A 20,148-nucleotide genomic window follows, 5' to 3' on the forward strand; every position below is an offset into this window, starting at 1 on the left:
ATATTGTTAAATCTGTCGTGGCAGCATGTGTTTAGGTTTTATTAGCTAATATACAATATTTTAAGTAATTCAGATAATTTAGTTTAGTTACTCTTAGAAATGGTTAGCAACTTTAGCCTTTACTTTGTTCGATAGCCACATATCGACTAAACTTACTCTAGTTGATTGGGGTGTTTTCTAGGGTTTTTAAGTTCTTTATAAAATTTGCATTTTCTCTAGACTATTAGTTTAATTAGGTTTAGATTTAGCATATACCCGTATTAGTTTGATAATTAGCATTTTAGGATTTGTTTTCGCATAGTTTTGCCCACCGCATGCTTAGATTTTCTAGATAGGCTCGTTTCGTATTTTTGTGACGCCTATATCTAAAGCTCCCAGAGTGAAGTTTGGAATCCATAGGTTTTACTGAATTTCTGATTCTGTCAGGAATCCAACAGAACCAAAATCACTCCATTTGGACTCTGTTTGAGCCGTCTATGATGAAATTTTCGATTGCCTATCAAAAATTAGGGTTTCGCGTAGTGCGTGGGTGAAATAGTCAATTGTGCTTTTACGTAGTTTGTCTAATTGTGATTTTTAGCATTCTATGAGGTTTCTGACATCAATTCAGAGTTAATTGTAACATTAGGATAATCAATTTAGGAAATTAGCTCTGGTAATTTCTTATTTTACGTAAGAATTAGGTTAGTGATTAATTTTAGAATTAATCTAGAAGTAATTGTTTCCATTCCTGTAAATAGTTTAGTAACTTTGTTTTTATATCGTGCAGGTGATATTAAGTTGTAGTAAGAGTAATTCGTCCCAGTGATAGATTGTCGCACCAAGTGAACTGACGAAAATGCCCTTGTGTTCGCAGGCTTAAGTCACTGCTCGTCTCTTTTCTGTTCTTGTTCAAATTTGATTTCATTGTAATATTCTATGTAATCGAACAGGTTCAATATCAATAATATGCAAAGTTTAGATTTAATCTGAGTGTATCTCGTTCCCTGTGGATTTGACCCGTACTCGCCACATTCGTGGAAATTCGGTTCTTATTACTTGATTGGTGATTTTCCACAATGCTTTCAATGATAAAATAATGTTTCAAAATAATGCTTACAAAAATAACCATCAGTGGTCTTCGCATTGAAGATATGACAACACTATTTGTACGGAGAGCAATTTGAGGCTTTTATAGATCACAAGAGCCTAAAATTTTTGTTCTCGCAGAAGGAGCTGAATATGAGGCAACGGTGATGGCTGGAATTCCTCAAAGATTACGACTTTACCTTGTCCTACCACCCAGGAAAGACGAACATCGTGACCGATGCTCTGAGCCACAAGTCTCCCAGCGTTTCCGTTAACTTGTTATTCATTGGGTGGAAGCTGATCGAGGATCTGATATCGTGGGAACCATTTGCGGTCACTCAAGATTCGATCAGTGTGTCCAGCATGGTAGCTCAACCTGAGCTATTGTCAAAGATCTTTGTTGGTCAGAAGATCGATGCGCAGTACAAAAAGCTGAAGGCTCTAGCGCAGCGGGCCGATACCCCCTTCTGTCTGAGTGAGGAAGGAGGTGTATGACATAAGGATCGTCTCTGGGTGCCATAAGCTGCTGTTTTGAGAGATGAGATTCTCGCAGAAGCTCACAAGTCCAAGTATATGATTCACCCGGGCAACACAAAGATGTTCAAAGATTTGCTGCGCAGGTATTGATGGTGCGGAAAGAAGCAAGACGTAGCCGAGTATGTTTCAAAGTACTTGACTTGCCAACAGGTTAAGATTGAGCACCAGCGACCAGGCGGGGTGATGCAGTAGATGAAGATTCCACAATGGAAGTGGGAGGACATCACGATGGACTTCATCATCGGTTTGCCGAGGACGCAAAGGAAATACGATGCGATTTGGGTGATCGTGGATCGACTCACTAAATCGACGCATTTCCTCCCTATACGGCTCAGTCAGTCACTGAACCGCTTGACAGACCTCTATGTCAGAGAGATTGTGAGATTGCATGATGTTCTTGTGTCAATTATCTCTGATCGTGACCCGAGGTTCACCTCCAGGTTTGGGGGGCAGCTGCAATTGGCCTTGGGCACAAAACTAAAATTCAGCACTGCCTTCCACCCTCAGACCGACAGACAATCTGAACGCACGATTCAGACTTTGGAGGACATGTTGCGAGCTTGAATGATGGACTGAAAGGGAGAATGAGACTCTCATACCAGATTGGCAGAATTTGTGTACAATAACATTTATCATGCGAGCATCACTATGGCCCTGTACGAAGCCTTGTACGGGAAGCCTTGTCGATTACCTGTCTACTGGGACGAGGTTGGTGAACGGATGCTAGATTCACCTATAGGGCTACAACACTATACTCAGCAAGTGCAGATGATCAGGGAACGTCTGCGTACCGCGTAAAGTCGGCAGAAGTGCTACGTCGATCATCAACGTAGAGAGCTCATGTTCTCAATAGGAGATATGGTTTTTGTTAAGGTATCTTCTACAAAGAGCGTTTTCCGATTCGGGAAGAAGGGAAAGCTGAGTCCCCGATTTGTTGCACCTTTTGAGATCCTGGATCGGATCAGTGAGGCAACTTACCGTGTTGCACTGCCTCCTTAGTACGCTCAGATCCACAACGTCTTCCAGTATCTATGTTGCGAAAATACATTCACGACCCATAACACATCATTCATTACGATGATGTGGACATCCAAAAAGACTTGATGTTCAAGGAAAGGCCTGTGGCAATCATTGATTATCGAGACCAAGTGCTCAGATCGAAGATGATCTCTCTTGTAAAAGTACGTTGGCAACACCATAGAATAAATAAATGTACATGGGAGTCTGAGTCTGATATCAGGGAAAAATACCCTGACTTGTACTTTGACCAATGAATGATATAAAAATTTCATGGACGAAATTATTTTTAAGGAGGGTAGGATGTAACAATAAAAAAAAATCCTTTAGATTCGGGTCGGATCTGAACCTGAACCCGACTCGGACCCAGCCTGAGGCACCGCCTCTCGTGCCCTTGAGAGACAGTAAGGCAAAGAGGGGATGTTTCTCGAAACCTCCTTCCCCTCTGCCCTTTTCACTATCTCTCTCGACTCACTTACTCTCTCGCTCACTCGACTCTCTCTCCCTCACCGACTCTCTCATCTTCCTCAATTCGCCGGAGACCATTGTCAGCCCGCCGCCACCCGCGACCTCCTTTCCGATCGTCGACCGACCAGAGCTTCATCGGTGACCCCCTTCCCTCCGGCAAGTTCCTCCAGCGACCCACATGTATGCCTCTTCTCCCCTCTTTTTCTCCTTTTCCCCTCTCGCTCCCTCGTTTCTCTTTCTCCCTCACCTCTTCGTTGCGCAGGGAGGGCGGTCGAGCCGCCTCCATGCTGCCCTAAATCACAAGGGAGGGGCAGAGCCCCTCCCTGCGCCGTGGTTGGTAATGGAGGGATCAAGCCCCTCCTGGTACCCTCTTGTTGCAGGGGAGGGGCCCAGCTCCTCCCTGCACCCTTGTAGGTAGGGGAAGGGGGGGGGGGGCTGAGCCCCCTCCCTGTTTCCTGTTACGGTAGGGGAGGGGTTGAGCCCCCTCCCTGCTCCCTATTACGACAGGGGAGGGGGTCAGCCCCCTCCCTGCTTCTTGTTACGACATGGGTGGGGGTCGACCCCCTCCCTGCTTCTTGTTATAGTAGGGGAGGGGGTCGAGCCCCTCCCTGCTCTTTGTTTCAGCAGGGGAGGGGTCGAACCCCCTCCCTGTGCCTCTTCGCTCTTTAGGCGGGGGCATCGCCCCTGTCTCCGCTGTTTTTCGACAGGCAGAGGCAAGCCCCCTCGCCTCGTTCTTCCTTGGCATCTAACAAGGGCTTCACCCTCTGCCTGTTCGCATTTCATTAGGCAGGGGCCAAGCCCCAGCCTCCGTGCATATTCGACAGGCAGGGGCGAAGCCCCCTGCCTCTCTTCTACTTTGTCAAGCAGGGGCGCAACCCTGCCTGCCCTCGCTTTCTGAGGGTAGGGGTACAACCCCCTGCCTCCTCATAATTTGCTGACAATAGGTCAGTAGGGGCTCACAGCCCTTGTCCCTGCTTCTTGCGCTAATAGTACGAGCGCTGGGGCACGATGCCCTTGCCTCTGCTTCCTTCACGTCAGGATGACGGCAATGTCCCTGACCTTTTATTTTTGGTATTAGCGTGCTAAGACTGTCGCTTTTGCAGCTCGTACGATGGATCGCTCTCCACGACCCGAGCCGTCAATCGTGTACATTCGTAGACGCCAGCAAGCTTGCAACTCTCTGAGGTAAGGGAAGATTGCACAGAAGACTTGGACAATTGAATTAAGTTCAACTAACCAAAAATTAACATTAAATAAATAAATAAATAATATATATATATATACAAATACATATATTTATACAAGTATGCACTTAACTCAAGATCGCGATTTCATGATCCTTGCCCTTTACTTTATGTTGTGTTTTTTACCTTCTGTCAGTCTTTACTTGCCGTCGCACTTCGCGTTGAGGTTTTGTGTTGCACTCGTGCTTATAATTTTTACTTGTCGTCGCGCATCGCGTCGAGGTTTTGCATTGCACTCCTGCTTACAGTTTTTACTTGCCGTTTCATGTTGCGTCGAGGTTTTGCGTTGCACTTTTGCTTACAGTCTTTAATTTTTCGTCACGCTTTGCGCCCAGGCTCTTGCTTTTGCATGTGTCGTTGTTGCCTTGTTATTGTAGATGGCGCTCAGGTTTTCGCTTATTGCATATGCTTTAGAGGCATCCTCGTGGAGGATGCAAGAGGCATTTACTGCTCTCCCTCTTCTGACAAGAGTTGAGTCAGGAGCTTAGCGATTCATCATCATCGAAGGAGAGGGATCCCTAGCAGAGATTTGGGTTCTTCGAGTACGCAGTCCTGCAGACGATTTGGGGTTCTGTTGAGAAACCTGTATCTCGTCTATCTAGGCCGGTATCGAGTCATGCGAGGCATGTCGATACACCGATAGCGGATGAGATTCTACAAAATCGCATGCCAAATGTTGGCACAAGATGCTGGTTGTTTCAAAAGATAAAGAATGTCAAAAGTAAAGTTTGATAAACATTACATCTTTGTGAAACACTCCTGTTGAGGCTCCTATTGATGAGCTATACCCCTTTTATCTTAGAGTACTTGTAGTCATGCGCTACACGCTAGTACTGCGATTATCGGATGAGACGATCGTGCGACCTCGAATAGTGCTAAATGCATAATGCTGTAATCACTTAAATGGTGATTGATTCGCCTTTACAGGCAAGATGCTCGAGTGGTTTAAAGACCACAACATAGGATGGGTTGTTAGTTAGGCAACCCCTAACGCACCCATCCGCTTCTTGTTGTCTGTCAAGGGAGAGAACAAAGCGGTACAAAACTCCAATGGACAAGTTGTTAACAACCACCCCACGGGCAATGATCTGGCCTCCTTAGTCATTGGAGTTAGGGGAAATGGGCTACAATTGTTAGCTCAACACTTCTGTAGAAGTTGGATGCATCTGTGGCACTGCTTACCTGCTTTTGGGGAATCCTCTCTCAGCTAAAGCCGTCCTTTTAGGAGCGAACTCAACTAGCTATTCGAGTTATTGAAAATACATAGAATAATAGATGTCCGAACTAGTCTCAGTTGTTTCTACGTTTTGCCTGCGCGTACCTACAGGCCAGTAATATCAAAACATAAAGTTTGTTCACACTGGTTGTTGGGTCGTGAGACTCGCTTGCACTACTTACTCGCTTGCACTACTTACGCGCTTGCACTACTTACTCGCTTGCACTACTTACTCACTTGTATTACTTACACACTTGCACTTCTTACTCGCTTGTACTACTTACGCGCTTGCACTACTTACCCGTTTGCACTACTTACTTGTTTAACTGCATATCTGTTTTACACTGCTTAGCATACTGAATTAAATTACATAATTCAGTTTCTTGTAGTCTTTCTTGTGCACCTACTAGTTTTTCGCGAAACTAACCCATTCTATTGGTATAGGTGATGATTAGGTACACCACGGGCGATGGCAAGATGGCTTCAAGATTTTCTTTTTCCTGCTCTTAGCTCGCGTCCTGGACGTTTTGAGTTTTGTAACGAATTTTCCTTGGGATATCCGAATTTTGTACTATTTGGAAACTTCTTTTAATGGAAGTGGCTTTTTCAAGTGTCTTGCAAGTAGCATGGTTTGTGTGTTTTGGTTCTTTTAGCTAACACGCTCAAAGTTGTCAGCTTGCCTTTCTGAATTTAACAAAAGAATAGTCTTCCACTGATTTCATAAACAAACTCTGAAGGAAAGAGATATTTCTAGTCTCTTGCCTATTTTCTGAAAAGGTTCACAAGTTTGAAATTTGGGGCGTTACAGTTGTAGTGGGAAGGTCAATTTTTTTTTTAGGATCCATGCGCCATGTTTGGGCGAAGCAGATATAGGAGTCAAAGCGAGTATATCCCTGAAAAGGACATTCGCGACCTTAGGGATGGAACTCGAACCTTGCGGCATCAAATCGATATCTTTATCGTAAAATAAAAGATTTTACCAAGGAGCGAGAGAAGTCATTCGAGCGAAGTCAATGCGTTTTTCGAGGAATGCATAGAACACTTCATTATGACTTTGATGATGGATTTGAGTCAGAATGTGATAAGAGAATGAGGTTTTTGTAAAGTCAATTGCTCACTAAAAAAACTTGGCTGGCAAGAATAAAATCTATACTTTGTGAACTGGAGTTAGGAGAATATCGTTGTCACAGACCTGATCTGCTCGAATCTTGGAGGTTTGATTCCATTCGTGGGTCTGACCCGCATCGATATTCATACGCGTGTTGTCAATTGGATCCACACAGGAGATCTAGTCGGGAGCCTAGAGCTCTAAATCTAAAGTCCAACTATGCGAACTCTTCGCATAGAGAATGGAGGCATGGCCCTCGTAAGCCCGTCTCAGCCGTTAGTCCCTGACCCAACCCCACCTCATTCAAGAATATTAATGCTGGAGTCAGGTTAGAGAAAACCTCGTATGTGAGTTGCGAGAATGAAAAAAAAAATTGTTTTTTATGACTTAGAATCTCTGAAAATTCAAAAGGTCATAGGCAGCGATTTTGAAATTGATTTGGATCACGAAAAAGAGTCCCAATGTGATGAAATCAGTCACACTCATATCATTTCAGTAAAGGATTCTCCTAAGGAGCCTTTTCATGAAATTGTAGGTGACCCGATATTCGACGAGGAGAATGAAGAGGAACCTATCCTTGATATAGCATTCGATGCGTTGTCTAATGAAATTGATAAAATCGAGAAGGAACCCTCACTTGAAATTAAGGATGTTCCTATGCATGGATTTATTACTGAACCAGTGTTAGAAACGATGTATGAAGAGATGCCCACATCTCATCATTTTGGAAAATAAAACCTCTAGAAGACCAATCCTATATCTGTCTTGACGATCCAGTCTACGAAAAATTTTATGAGCCTATAGAAGATATGATTTTGCCTCGAGATACGTTTGACATGATTGTTAACATTGATTCGTCAAGTCTCATTAGTGAATTCATCTTCGATAAAAATGTCAAAATTGAAAAGCCCTATCATAGTATTGAAAATTCGATCGAGATGTGTGATAAGGAGCTTTTAGAAATTGAAAATTTAGAAGCTCAAAATGAAATGTCTCTTGTTGACTTATTAAAAAATTATAAGACAAATACATTGGAAATGGCAAACATGAAAACTCTATTTTTTTTGTGACCATCAGAATTTTGTTGATAATCGTACTTCTGTATCTTTGATAAATTCAGATAGTAATTTTGCTCTATTATTATATTATGTTGCTTATTTTCAAAATGAATTGTCTTATGATTGCAAAACTCTGTTTGCGAAGTTTGATATTGTGATTAGCATGATACATAGATAATTTTTCTTTGTGACTGATCTGAATTTTGTTGCAATTGTTAGAGCTCTGATACATGATTAAATTATTAAATATCAAGTCCTGAAAAGTTTTATGTTTCAATCTAATTCGTCTGAATTAGATTATGCAAAGAATATTAATTTGCATGTTTTTAGTCAAACCATAAATATTTGTGAGAATCCGTGTGAATATTTGAGTAAAAACCCAAGTATGTTTGCCTTGTATGATAAAAATGTTAATGTGTTAATATCTGATAGCAATTTACAATATTTGTCGAGCATGCATAATGGTTTAAGTATATATCTGATGTTGTCTACATTGCATAGTACATTTATTTTTCCTTTAGACAGACTCTGCGTTAATTTTTTTTTGAATCTTTGCAGGGATTATGGAGCTTCACATGATAAGAACAAGGCTCCGAGGATGAAGCCTTTCGACCCATGGGGGAATGATGCAGAGATCCGAGCTTTGAAGATGAATTGGATCCAAATCCAATTCCCAAGATCTGATCCTGGATGCGATCTGTGGCAGATTCAATCATGCAGGACCATCTAGGTCCAATTGGATCTCCACATATCCAGATTCATTTTGAATATCATATTCCAATTTTTAGGATATTTTGTTTTCTCAGAAATTGTATTTCTATATTTGAATCCATTTTGTATGTCTGGAATCATTTATGCATTTTTTTATGTATTTTATTTTATATAATTTTTATTTTTATTTTTAGGTGTTGGATTCTATGGATCTGGATAGTTCTAGTGTCCTGTAGGATTGTTTTGCGGCACTAGAGGGTGTATGGGGTACTCAGGGTAGTTTTCTTTTTTTATTATCATGAACGGTTTTTGGAACAAAAAATATCATTTGGATCTTGGATCTTGGATCTTGGATCTTGGATCTTATCCAAGATCCATATCAACCAAAACCCTAATTGGCACCACTTTGGGTTAGACACATATAACCCCCTTTTGAATCAGTTTGACCATAGGAGGTCAAAAGGGGCTGTTGGAGAAGCAATGATAGCCATTTTTTAAAGAAGCCCATGCATTGGGCAAGTGGGCGGCGACTTGGGGAAGTCCACCTCCCTTTGTGCATGATTGGAGCAAGTGGGTGACAACATTATGACACCTTTTTTGAGAGCTTAAGACCCTCATGGTGGTCGACCATGAGAGCTGGTGGTTGTTTTTTTGAGAAAAAATAAAGAAATTCGAAATGGTGATGAGGGAGAAGATGTTGTTTAAAGGGTAAATACCGTCCCGGTATTTTGGCCGTATCTCCCTAGATACTGGCCTAAATTGCATGATATTTAACTTGCTGAAAAGCTAAGATTCTGATCTATAAGTTTTCTGTTTACCATTTGGCTTGATTAGGCTCGGTTAAGCCGCTAAAGTCACAAACAAGTTGCCTACTAACGACGTCAAGGAAGAAGGTGAAAGGAAAACGCGAGTTGGAGCTTGGTGTGTGCTTGAATGTTCGATTGGAGAAGGTCACGTTAACTGAGTTGCTACATGAGTCACGTCCATGGCTGAAGGGTTCAACATCTCCCAACTTCCATGAACTGGTGATGGTGTTAGCTGCTGCCCAGCCGCACCATCTTCTTTATGAAACTGTGTTTGCATCCCTTGATCTCTTGTTATTTTTGTGCTTTGATCTTGATGTTTATTGAATATAACTACAAACTAATTGATTGTTGTCAATATACTAAGTGTTTAGAAGCATTTTATGTTATTGAATGTGATTTTCAATTATAACTTGATTCTGCGCATTGTGGTTTATCCATTTTGTTTTTCTGTCAAAAATTGGATTCTCGGTTCTGGAGTTGTCTGAGTCAACTCCAAAGAATCGACTGTATCTGCTAAGGTACTGATCCAATTCTGGTGTTCTTGAGCTTTCTGGAAAGCTAAGACACAGACTTACAATAGTGTTGTTGATGTTGCGGCCTGATTCGGCTGGAAGGATCTCAAAAAATCCTTGTCAAGAAATCAGTCAGACAGAATTTGTCAGAACTTGTCCCATCCAGAAAACTGTGAACAATGTTCCGTATTTTGAGGATTTCTCATGATTCTCTCCATGAAAATCTGATCCGTTTGATTTTGTAGAAATCTAAGAGAAAGATCTAAATTTTTCATGTTTTACATTTTAATCGATTCAGCCTTAAAGTAGTCCAAAAAAATCTATCTTTTTGTACTTGTCTTAGGTCTGAATATAATATTCACTGTTATAGCATTTTGTGTATGACTTCTTAATTTTTGAATATCTGAATATGTATGGTGTGAAATCAAAATCTGAAAGTTAGTCTGGTTAGCTAACATTTGTACACATAATAGTGATGTTTAAGGTTTCTTCTAAAGCCCTCATCTTCATGCCCTAATCTGGGGTGTTTCATGCGGCCAATCAGAACCCAATTAGCAGGTTAGGCTAGTTAGCAATTAGATCATCAAGGATCTTTAAAATTCAGTAGAGGCACATAGGATTGCTCCAAAATTTTGAGTCATAACTTTCTGGAAAGGTCTAAGTTTGATCTTCAATTCTTCAGTTGGAAGTTTTTGCAAACTCCATAATTTGAGCAGGCAAAAATCTCCTCGAACAGGCTGTCCATCGAACCCAGAGAGTCTGTCACAGATTTGATTACCTGTCCCAGTTGCGAGTCCGTGAAATGGACACCCCTGATTTGAATCTAGTAATTTTGGATTCATTAGAAAGGTGCGCGAGTCACGCATAACTTTCCTTTGGACCACCTCTATCAAAACAGAGCACACGGGTCTCGAAAATCCTGTTTCCCAGAGTCCTGTTCAGACTCATCTTAGTGAAAGAAGCTTTCACGCGTATTGAGATCCGTTTGGATCTTGGATCATGGATTGGTGCGTACCGAGTCCACATCACTCAGTCAGGTCTGCAACTATGATAACTGACAATGTTTGGTCTTTTCCTAAAAATGCATATTTGAGTGAAGCCAGTAATGGCTTCAACTCAAGCATAGGCAGACACTCCACAAATGGCTTAGCAAGTGACCCTGCTAAGTCTAGAAGGGGTTCAAAATTTTCTAATCTAGTGGGATGGCTATACAAGACTTCCACATCACTCGTGATCTCCACATCTTCACTATCACTTTCTAGGCTATCAACTTCTTCATCTTCCATGCCGACAATCAAGTATGATTGCCACAAGTCCTCAGTTAAGATGTTAGATGTGTCTGCTTCCACTAGCTCTTGCATTGAATCCATCAGAAAACATGCATCTTCTCCAGTAGGTCCCATGACAGCATTAAAAATATGCATTCTTACCTTTTTGTTGCCAAAGAATACATCTATAGCCTGAGTGCGACAATTAATACATGCATTAATTGTTGTCAAGAATGGACGGCCAAGAATAATTGGGGTTTGATGTTGTCCTCCCTTCATATCCAAGATAATAAAGTCAACGGGAAAATAAAACTCATCAACCTTGACTAGGACAACTTTCAAGATTCCTCTCGGGATCTTGATAGATCTGTCAGCTAGCTGTAAGGTAATAGGAGTCAGTTTCATCTCCCCCAATCCAAATGAATCATAGAAATATCTTGAAAGAATATTCACGCTCACTCCTAGATCGAGTAAGGCTCATTCTATGATGATATCTCCAATGACACATAAAATGATTGGGGTCCCCAGATCCTTGAGCTTTGGTGGAGTATGGTGTTTCAACAACGAACTCACCTGCTCAGGTAACACGACTTTATTAGGAATTTGATTTTCTCTTTTGAGTACACAATTCCTTAAGGAACTTGGCATATGCTGGGACTTGTTGGATAGCATCGAGTAATGTGAGGCTTATATGAACTTGCTTAAATAAATTAATCATTTCCTGTATCTTTACCCCCTTCTTGCTCAGAGACCTAGGATATGTTAATGCTTGTGAAAAGGGAGGCCTAGAAATATACGCTTGGGGGTCAAGGTCTCTCTTTTCCTAGACATGTTATGTAGGAATCATCTGAGACTTAGGTAGTGTGGTCTTTGTCATATGCTCAGAATGCTCCTGCTCTACTCAGTCATACTCTCTCCCGCTTCTAAGGGCTAAGACTTTATTGTCTTGCTCTTGGTGAGTGCTTGTCATATGCAAACCTGAAGTCATAGGGTCCTTACCTCTTGGATTTTCTATTGGCTGACTAGAGAGATTGCCCTCCATTCGCCTACTCAGGGTTTCTGCCAACTGACCCATCTGCATCTCTAGTTTGGCTATAGATTGGGTATGCGAGTGTAGAATCTGGCTGCACTTGTCCATGGCATTTTGATTGCTGACCTTCATATCAGCAAATGCCTAGAGAAGCTTCTCCTAAAATGAAGGCTGTTGTGAAGGCTCTAAAGGAGGCTGTTGTGGTGCAACTGCAGAAAACTAAGGTGTGGTAAGTGGGGCTCTAGCGAACGCCGAAGGAAAACTAGACTTAGAATAGTCCTGGTTGTATGCTTGAGGTTCTTCCAAGAGAAGTCCAGGTGGTTTCTTCAACCTATGTTGTATGTGCTAGAAAATGGATTGTTCCCAAGTCTAGATAAACCTTGGGATACTTGAGCTTGCTCTTGAATGAACTTAGGGTAATGAGCTACCAAATGTCACCCAGTGACTGAATATGCTGAGCTAGCACACAAAGTATACACAATTTAAGGAGGTGGTGTACCAGCAAGAAGCTGATCCAGCTTCTGAGCAAGCAATTCCACTTTGTTGTGCAACTCAACGACTGTATCAACCTCGAGGGCACCACCTTTCTTTAAAAGTACTAGTGTGGCTCTCTCAGCACGCAAGGTGGATGTATGATGCAATGAATTTTCACTAAGAGTTTTGAACAACCTCCAAGGTTCATCCTCGCTTTTCAGCATAAAGGTGCCCCCACACGATGCATCGATCATCTAACGATTTCACTCATACAGTTCATCATAAAAGCATTGCACTAGTTGCCATCTAGGCACCTGGTGGTGAGGACACTTTCTAACGAGATCCTTCATTCTCTTCCATATTTCATGAAACTGCTCACCATCCAATTCCGAAAAGCTAGTAATGGCATGCCTAAGCTGGTTCGTTCTTCTGATGAAAAAGTACTTCTTTAGGAACTCCTTCTATAATTGATCACATGACCTAATCACCACTGAATCTAATAATTTAAGTCAGTGCTTGGCATTTTCTTTCAAAGAAAAAGAAAAATGGGTGAGTCTTAAGGCATCTTTCCTAAAATTATAGATTTTTACTTTTGAACAAATTTCTAAAAACTCATCCAGGTGCCTATAGGGATCTTCATTGGCAAGGCCATGGAAAGAAGGTAGCATCTGAATCACACTGGCCTTTATCTCATGTTGGTTTGCTCCTACATCAGGTCTCATGATGCAAAAGGCGGGAGCATATTCCGTGGGGATGAAATACTCCCTCAGAGGACATGTTGGAATCTCTTCATCCATCACTCTAACTCATGGAGATCGGTTCTGAAACAAGCGTTCTGGATCGGGTAGAATGGTTTGAAGCTGGGAGTCCTAGGAACATCGTCCTTGCATAAACCACAGTTAGACCCAATATAGCAAATGTCCTAGAGGCTTTCTACCTAAACTAGCATGCAATCACAATCAAGCCATACCATGAAGCATGCAAAAAATAAAAAACAGAAAGAAAATAAATATGCAATCACACAAAGGTAGTTATAGAGACAGAAAGCAAACTAGATGCTCAGTCACCTAAAATGGTACCCTAATAGGTGGGCTGGACATGAAAAATAAACTATCTCTATTGTTTACACTCAGCATGGTGCTAACAATCATAGTTAATTAACCAAAGCAAACCAAACAATCCTAAATATTAACACAAAAAAAACTAGGCAGTCCTAAAAAAAAAAAACTAGCAATCCTAAATATACATAAAGCAAAGGCAATACAATAAGTATTGAGTTTCTAATCATCGTTCCCCAACAACGATGCCAAAATTTGGTAACACTTTTCTTAAAGGTATTTTTGAAAGATATTTTTAATGAAAACGTTAGTGTAAATCATGCACCAAATTATAAACGTCGGTTCACACTAGTGGTGAAGTTTGGGTCGAACACAAGGAACAAGATAAAAAAAACTTTTGTACTAAAAAAAAGAACACCTTTATTGCCTCGAATAAAATAAAAGAACTATAAACAATCGCGTAAAAACCTATTATAATGTTTTGAGCAGAAATAAAATTTATACAACCTGAAATAAAATAAATCAGGCCTAATGCCCTATTCTAAAGAAAACAAAAACAATCTTCTACTGCTCGAGCTCATCTAGCTTCAACCCTTAGCATGTAGAATAGCCTTTTCGCTTCCCACCAATGGTCGCCTCGCCAGTCAACACCTGTAAAAACGAAGAACGGGAACCAACCAAACTATGCAAACACCTTGTTAGTTAAGTCAAATCAAACTAAAAGAGGCTTAAAAAGTAAGTAAGTAAAAAATTACTGATCTAATTCAGTTAAAAAGAAAGTAACAGTAAATAAATGCAATAAACAATCTAATTTAAACTACTTTAAACTAAAACTAAAAACAATTGAAACTATGCTACTAACTATGCTTGAAAAGGACTTAATTAAACTAAATTCAAACAAATTAAATCCTCTATTTTTCTGATAAAAAATAGAGTATAACCTATCTTAATTATCTTAATTAAACTTAAATGCAAAAGTAAACACTAAACTATACTTAAAAGTAAGAAGAATTACCATACTGTCCTACCCGATTAACAATAAAACCCTAAACTAATTAATTCCTAAAATGATGAAATAAGTTGCTAAAAATTAATTTAACCTACTGACGAACATAAATAAACTAACTTAAATTACTTATAATTACTGACTTAAAAAAAACTAAAAATAAAAAATAAAATTAAATTTCAAAAATCACTCCAACCAAAACCAGAACTGGAAGTCAGATTTCTGCAAAACCAAAAAACTGGCTTCGGTAAAATGGTTGTAAAATCCCAACCCCTAGTCAGATTGAGTTGGATTTTGAAGGGTATACTTTAGACACGTACAACTAAAACATACTAAAATTTCAGCCTCAAACTCCTTCTGGATCAGCCAGAACAATTTGTTTATAAGACTAGAAAATTAAGGCCTCACACAGAAAATTCAACCGGTGAAGAAAAGAGTTTTTCAGTCAACATAAAAATTTTAAAACATAAAACAATTAATCCAAATGACCCTAAACAATCCTAATACACAAAAATCACATAAAGTAGATCTAGATATGCAAGAAAAATAAAATAAAAATCTGATATATATGCAAAAAATCCTAAAAGAAACTAAAAAAGAGCTAGAAGGAACTTATCGACTGCTAGTTACATGACAGATTTGGGAGGCCAGAGCGATCTCGCCTTGCTATATGCAGCTTTTCATGCCCCTTTCGAGGTTGCTCTACGTATGAGGGAAGAGATATGGGGGTATACAAGGAAGAAGGATGATGCCATGGGGAAGAACAAAGAAGAAGAAGAAGAAAAACGGTGGAAGAAGACAACTCCGGTGAAAAATCTTGAAGAGGAGAAGTAAGATGGGGGCAGGTTTTCCTAGGCAAAAGATGACAGACCCTAACCCTATTCTTCTATTTATACTACAAATTAGTCTTAATTTATTAAAACACTACATTATAAAATATAATTTCTAAAAAACTACCTAAAACTAGAACTATTTCTAAAAACAAGGTTGGCACAATCTGAGAGAGATTTTTGGACTTTTTGCACTAAGGACGACCAGATCTTGGGTTGGATAGGCTATGGATCCGATCCAAGATCCATTATTAGAGGTTTCAGTCAGATCTAGACCCAGATCTTCTTGAGATTCACTTTAAATACCTTAAAATGGCTCTTCTAAGCCTGTTTTTTGCTCAATTTGGATGAAATTCGAACCACCACTCCCTCACACCTTAAAATAACACAAACATGGGTTTTAAACTACTTTTTAACATATAAATGCATGAATTCATGATTAAAAATAATATATATTTCATGCATTATCAATAGTCATTGACAAACTCAACCATAATATAATAATATTAAGAGAAATGCAAACAATGATAAAGTTATTTTATGAAAATATGCACATATATATCTATCACAAAAAACATATTAACGTATAACAATCATAGTTTTTCATCATTATTAATACTATAAAAAAATTACTCAATAACAAATCATCTTTACACCGTGGAAGATATAAATAAGCATGGATCAATTAGAAGCAATATTTAAACTAAGAACCAATGCATATGTTAATGAACCATACAACAATTTAGAACCAATGAAGAAGTTATATATGGACTAATAACAATAAATAATCTTTTAAGAACACATGCTTAGAAATAAGCAAAAAAAGGGATCCCAATGAGGATCCATATAAATACAATAGAAGTGCTCAAACACCCGTTTTACCAAAAAGTAATACAAAATGAGATCAATCTCAAGAGCAATCAAATGCATACAATAGCCACTATAGGCATACATAAGAGATTTCACTAATGAAATGCTTAGAAAAGCATGTAATGAAATATGTAGAATTAAAAAACAAAGTGCAAAAGTACATAAAATCTAAGATAGACAACACAAAGACACAATACAAACACAAAAGTACATAAGTACAAGTCTACTACGAGACAATACAAAGAGCCAACATATATATATATATATATTGTTTATTGAATATATGCTTGAAAAAACATAACCTTATGCAAATTATGCAAAAATAATTAATCATGAATAACTCATGCAACTAAATCATATACAATGCAAAATGCATGAAAATATTTTAACAACCATTTCTCATAAAAGAGTAAATGAGTTTAAAAAAATTATGAAGAGATTTTAAAAATCTTATACATCATAATGAATGAATTTTGCAAATTAAAACACAAGTTTGACCACCACAAGCAATCACCTCATAGGCCTCAAACATCAAGTGTATCAGTGTGTAGAACAAAAGCATAATCATCATGCCACTAAAGGGCCAAAGACACACACGAAGGTGTGTATAAACATCTCTTGTCTACATATAATAACACTTAAAAAGAAGTGTATCAATGACTATAACAAGAGTATAATGTCAACAAAGGGTTAAAATCGCACACGAATGTATGAATAAACTTCTCTTGTCTACATATAATGACACTCACAAATCAAGTGTATCAGTAACTAGATCAGAAGTATAATGCCAACAATGGGCTAAAATCACATACAAAAGTGTAAATAAATATCTATGGTCTACAATAATAATACTAAAAAATCAAGTGTATCAGCGACTAGATCAAAAGTATAATGCCAACAATGGGCTAGAATTACACACGAAGGTATGAATAAACATCTCTTGTCTACATATAATGACACTAAAAAATCAAGTGTATCAGTGACTAGATCAACAATATAATGACAACGATGAGTTAAAATCACACATGAAGGTTTGAATAAACATCTCTTGTCTACATATAATGACACTTAGATAAAAGGCATAAAAAAAAAACATTCGAGGTAAAAAAGCTTGTAATGGAAAACAAACTAATGATATCAATAAGAATAAAAATTTTAACAATCTTTTGAAACTTCATGGTTTCATAACTACCATAACAAGATATCAAGCATCAAATGAACATATAAGCAAATGAATGTCAAAATACATTCATAAAAATTGAGGTCAATCACCTATCAGTTAGATACATACCTATACTGACAAGATGACATGAGGTGTACACACAACTCACCCCAATGACTAACTCATTTTCAATAACAATGAGTTCAGAGGTCAATCATCTATCATCAAGACCCAAGGCAAATGACAACACGTCACTCATAAACTTGAGTATCTAGATTGATAGGATGATATAAGGTGCACACATAACTCACCTTAATGGCAACCCTGACCCAATAACAATAAGGCCAAAAACAAATGATGCATTATATAAAATTCAGTGATGGACAATCCAAATAGCATAAAAAGGCAATACATACGAAAATCAATTTCCAAATAGGTGAGTTCAGAAATCGATTTGAAAAGACAGTTTCAAATTAAAAATCCAATAAAGAAGATGAGATCTTAGAATGAATGTAGTGCAATCATATGCCCAATAATATATCCCATGACAATTTTTACAATCTTTAATAAGCAAACAAGAATCATGCTTAATATAAGTAATTCTTCAAAAATGAATTCATAAATCCACCAATCAAGGAATAAGTGCGCTAAGGCACATCACATACAAAGGATCCAATAACTCTCAAAGAGAAGTCAAGAACAATATATATGATTTTAAAAAGAAGTCTTTTAGATTTAAATCATAAGTCTACTATGAGACAACAATGACATGTAACATTAAGAAAATAACACATATAGAGATTCTTGAGGAACCATTTATAAACCCCAAAGCATACATAATTATCACCAATCATAAATACTCAAAGCAATAAGATAATCTAATAACTTATAGCCACATAGGCTATACAAAAGCTATGAATTTTAATACTACATACTAAATATCACTCACAATGCATCAAATATAACCTTCTATGGGGCACAAGCACAAGAACCCACTAGGGGCAAAATACAATACATAAGGAGAAAATAAGTTAATATTATAACATATAAAATGCATTCAAGTATATATGAACAAAACATTCAATGCAAAAGTCATTTGTAATACAAATGACAAAGAGAAATCAATATAAGTCATATATAAAAATATCCAAGATCATTCTCAAGCATAATCAATCGATGATATTTTTCAAATAATTAATTTTGCACAATGAGAGCAATATCTGAAAGTCAATCATTGAATACACATAAAAATATGGGGAACGAGCATGTTGATATAAAAGCATACAAAATATTCATGGTATTACCAAAGAATTAAAATTAAGATGACTCAAGATACACATTATACAAAAATCTGAATTTCTTAAGGAACACATTTTTCACATAATAATCATACTTTGAAACATACTTAAAGGTACCAATGATCATTACGATAAAACAAAATACATAAAAAAATTTTAGTATTTTGCAAACAATATGAAAAATATACAAGCATAGTATTTAAGATTTTAAAGAAAACTACATACTCTTATAAAATATAATTTTCATGATGACATTTTTCAAAAAATATACATGTTCATAATCAAAACATATATTTCATGTAAATGCGTTTACACAAAAACATATATTAAAAGTCAATAATTTTTCGCAAGTTCTAATTTTAATTAACATGAAAACATATTCATTTTTAATATATTAATAAATATCTATTATATTTCAAACACATTTTTTTAATATATACTATAAATATTTAAAGTAGAGAATCCAAAGAAAATACATATCAAAATACGAGAGTCTTGAGTCCAAGCCGTTATTCAATTCAAATCTTTCCTTCAAAGTACAAACACAAACAAGAAAAAGAGAAATGGAATTGAAAGGAGAAGTCATCTCTCATTAAAGAATGAGAGAGAGCTCCCAACGTCTAGAGTTCTAGCCATTGGGAGCAAGTCAAACTAGCTTTGACTTGACTCCCATATCTATTATATATATTATTATATTATACAAATATTATTTCAATATATATATATATATATATATATATATATATATATATATAGACACACACACACACATATATATATATATATTACATTAATCTTAACAATTTGTTGAGACCCTTGGACATTTCTGAATGGAAGTGAGACAACATAACTATGGATTGCATAGTTGGGTTGCCACATACTCGTAGACATAATGACTATATTTGGGTAATAGTAGACCGACTCACTAAGCCCACATATTTTCTGCTGATTAATCAAAGCAGGACTCTAGAAGGTCTAGTAGAACTTTATATTGAGGAAATTGTCAGATTACATAGAGTGCCACAATCTATCTTGTCTGATCATGATCCTCATTTCACATCTTATTTTTAGAGATAGTTGTAAAAGGCCCTTAGGACAAACCTGAGATTCAATGCTATGTTTTACCCACAAACAAATGGACAGCCTAAGAGGACCATCTAGACTTTAGAAGACATGCTCAGATCTTATATCTTAGAATGGTCAGGTGAGTGTAATCGACACGTGAATCTAGCCAAATTTGCATATAGCAATAATTATCACACTAACATCAAGATGACATCATTCGAGGCCCTCTATGGAAGACCATGTTGATTATCGACTTATTGGAGTGACATTGTTGATTGAACGATTAATCACCTATGATTATACAATACTACTCAAACCAGGTGAAGATGATTCAATAGCGTT

At 37.8% G+C, this 20,148-nt stretch overlaps 1 protein-coding gene across 4 annotated transcripts in view; it reads left to right on the plus strand.

Moving 5' to 3' along the window:
• The window catches only part of LOC149845555 (uncharacterized), a 63,968-nt gene that overhangs the window by 1,714 nt on the left and 42,106 nt on the right, over positions 1–20,148 (plus strand). Inside the window, exon 2 of one of the 4 annotated variants that reach the window (XM_089995831.1) lies at positions 8,275–8,446. The exons of the other annotated variants lie outside the window; for them this stretch is intronic. The gene's annotated coding sequence lies outside the window, so the exon portion shown is untranslated. The remainder of the gene's footprint in view (positions 1–8,274; positions 8,447–20,148) is intronic. 4 annotated transcript variants of the gene reach the window in all.

The sequence above is a fragment of the Nuphar pumila genome, chromosome 2 (genome assembly GCF_984573655.1).
Source record: "Nuphar pumila chromosome 2, dmNupPumi1.hap1.1, whole genome shotgun sequence".
Taxonomy (NCBI): Eukaryota; Viridiplantae; Streptophyta; class Magnoliopsida; order Nymphaeales; family Nymphaeaceae; genus Nuphar; species Nuphar pumila.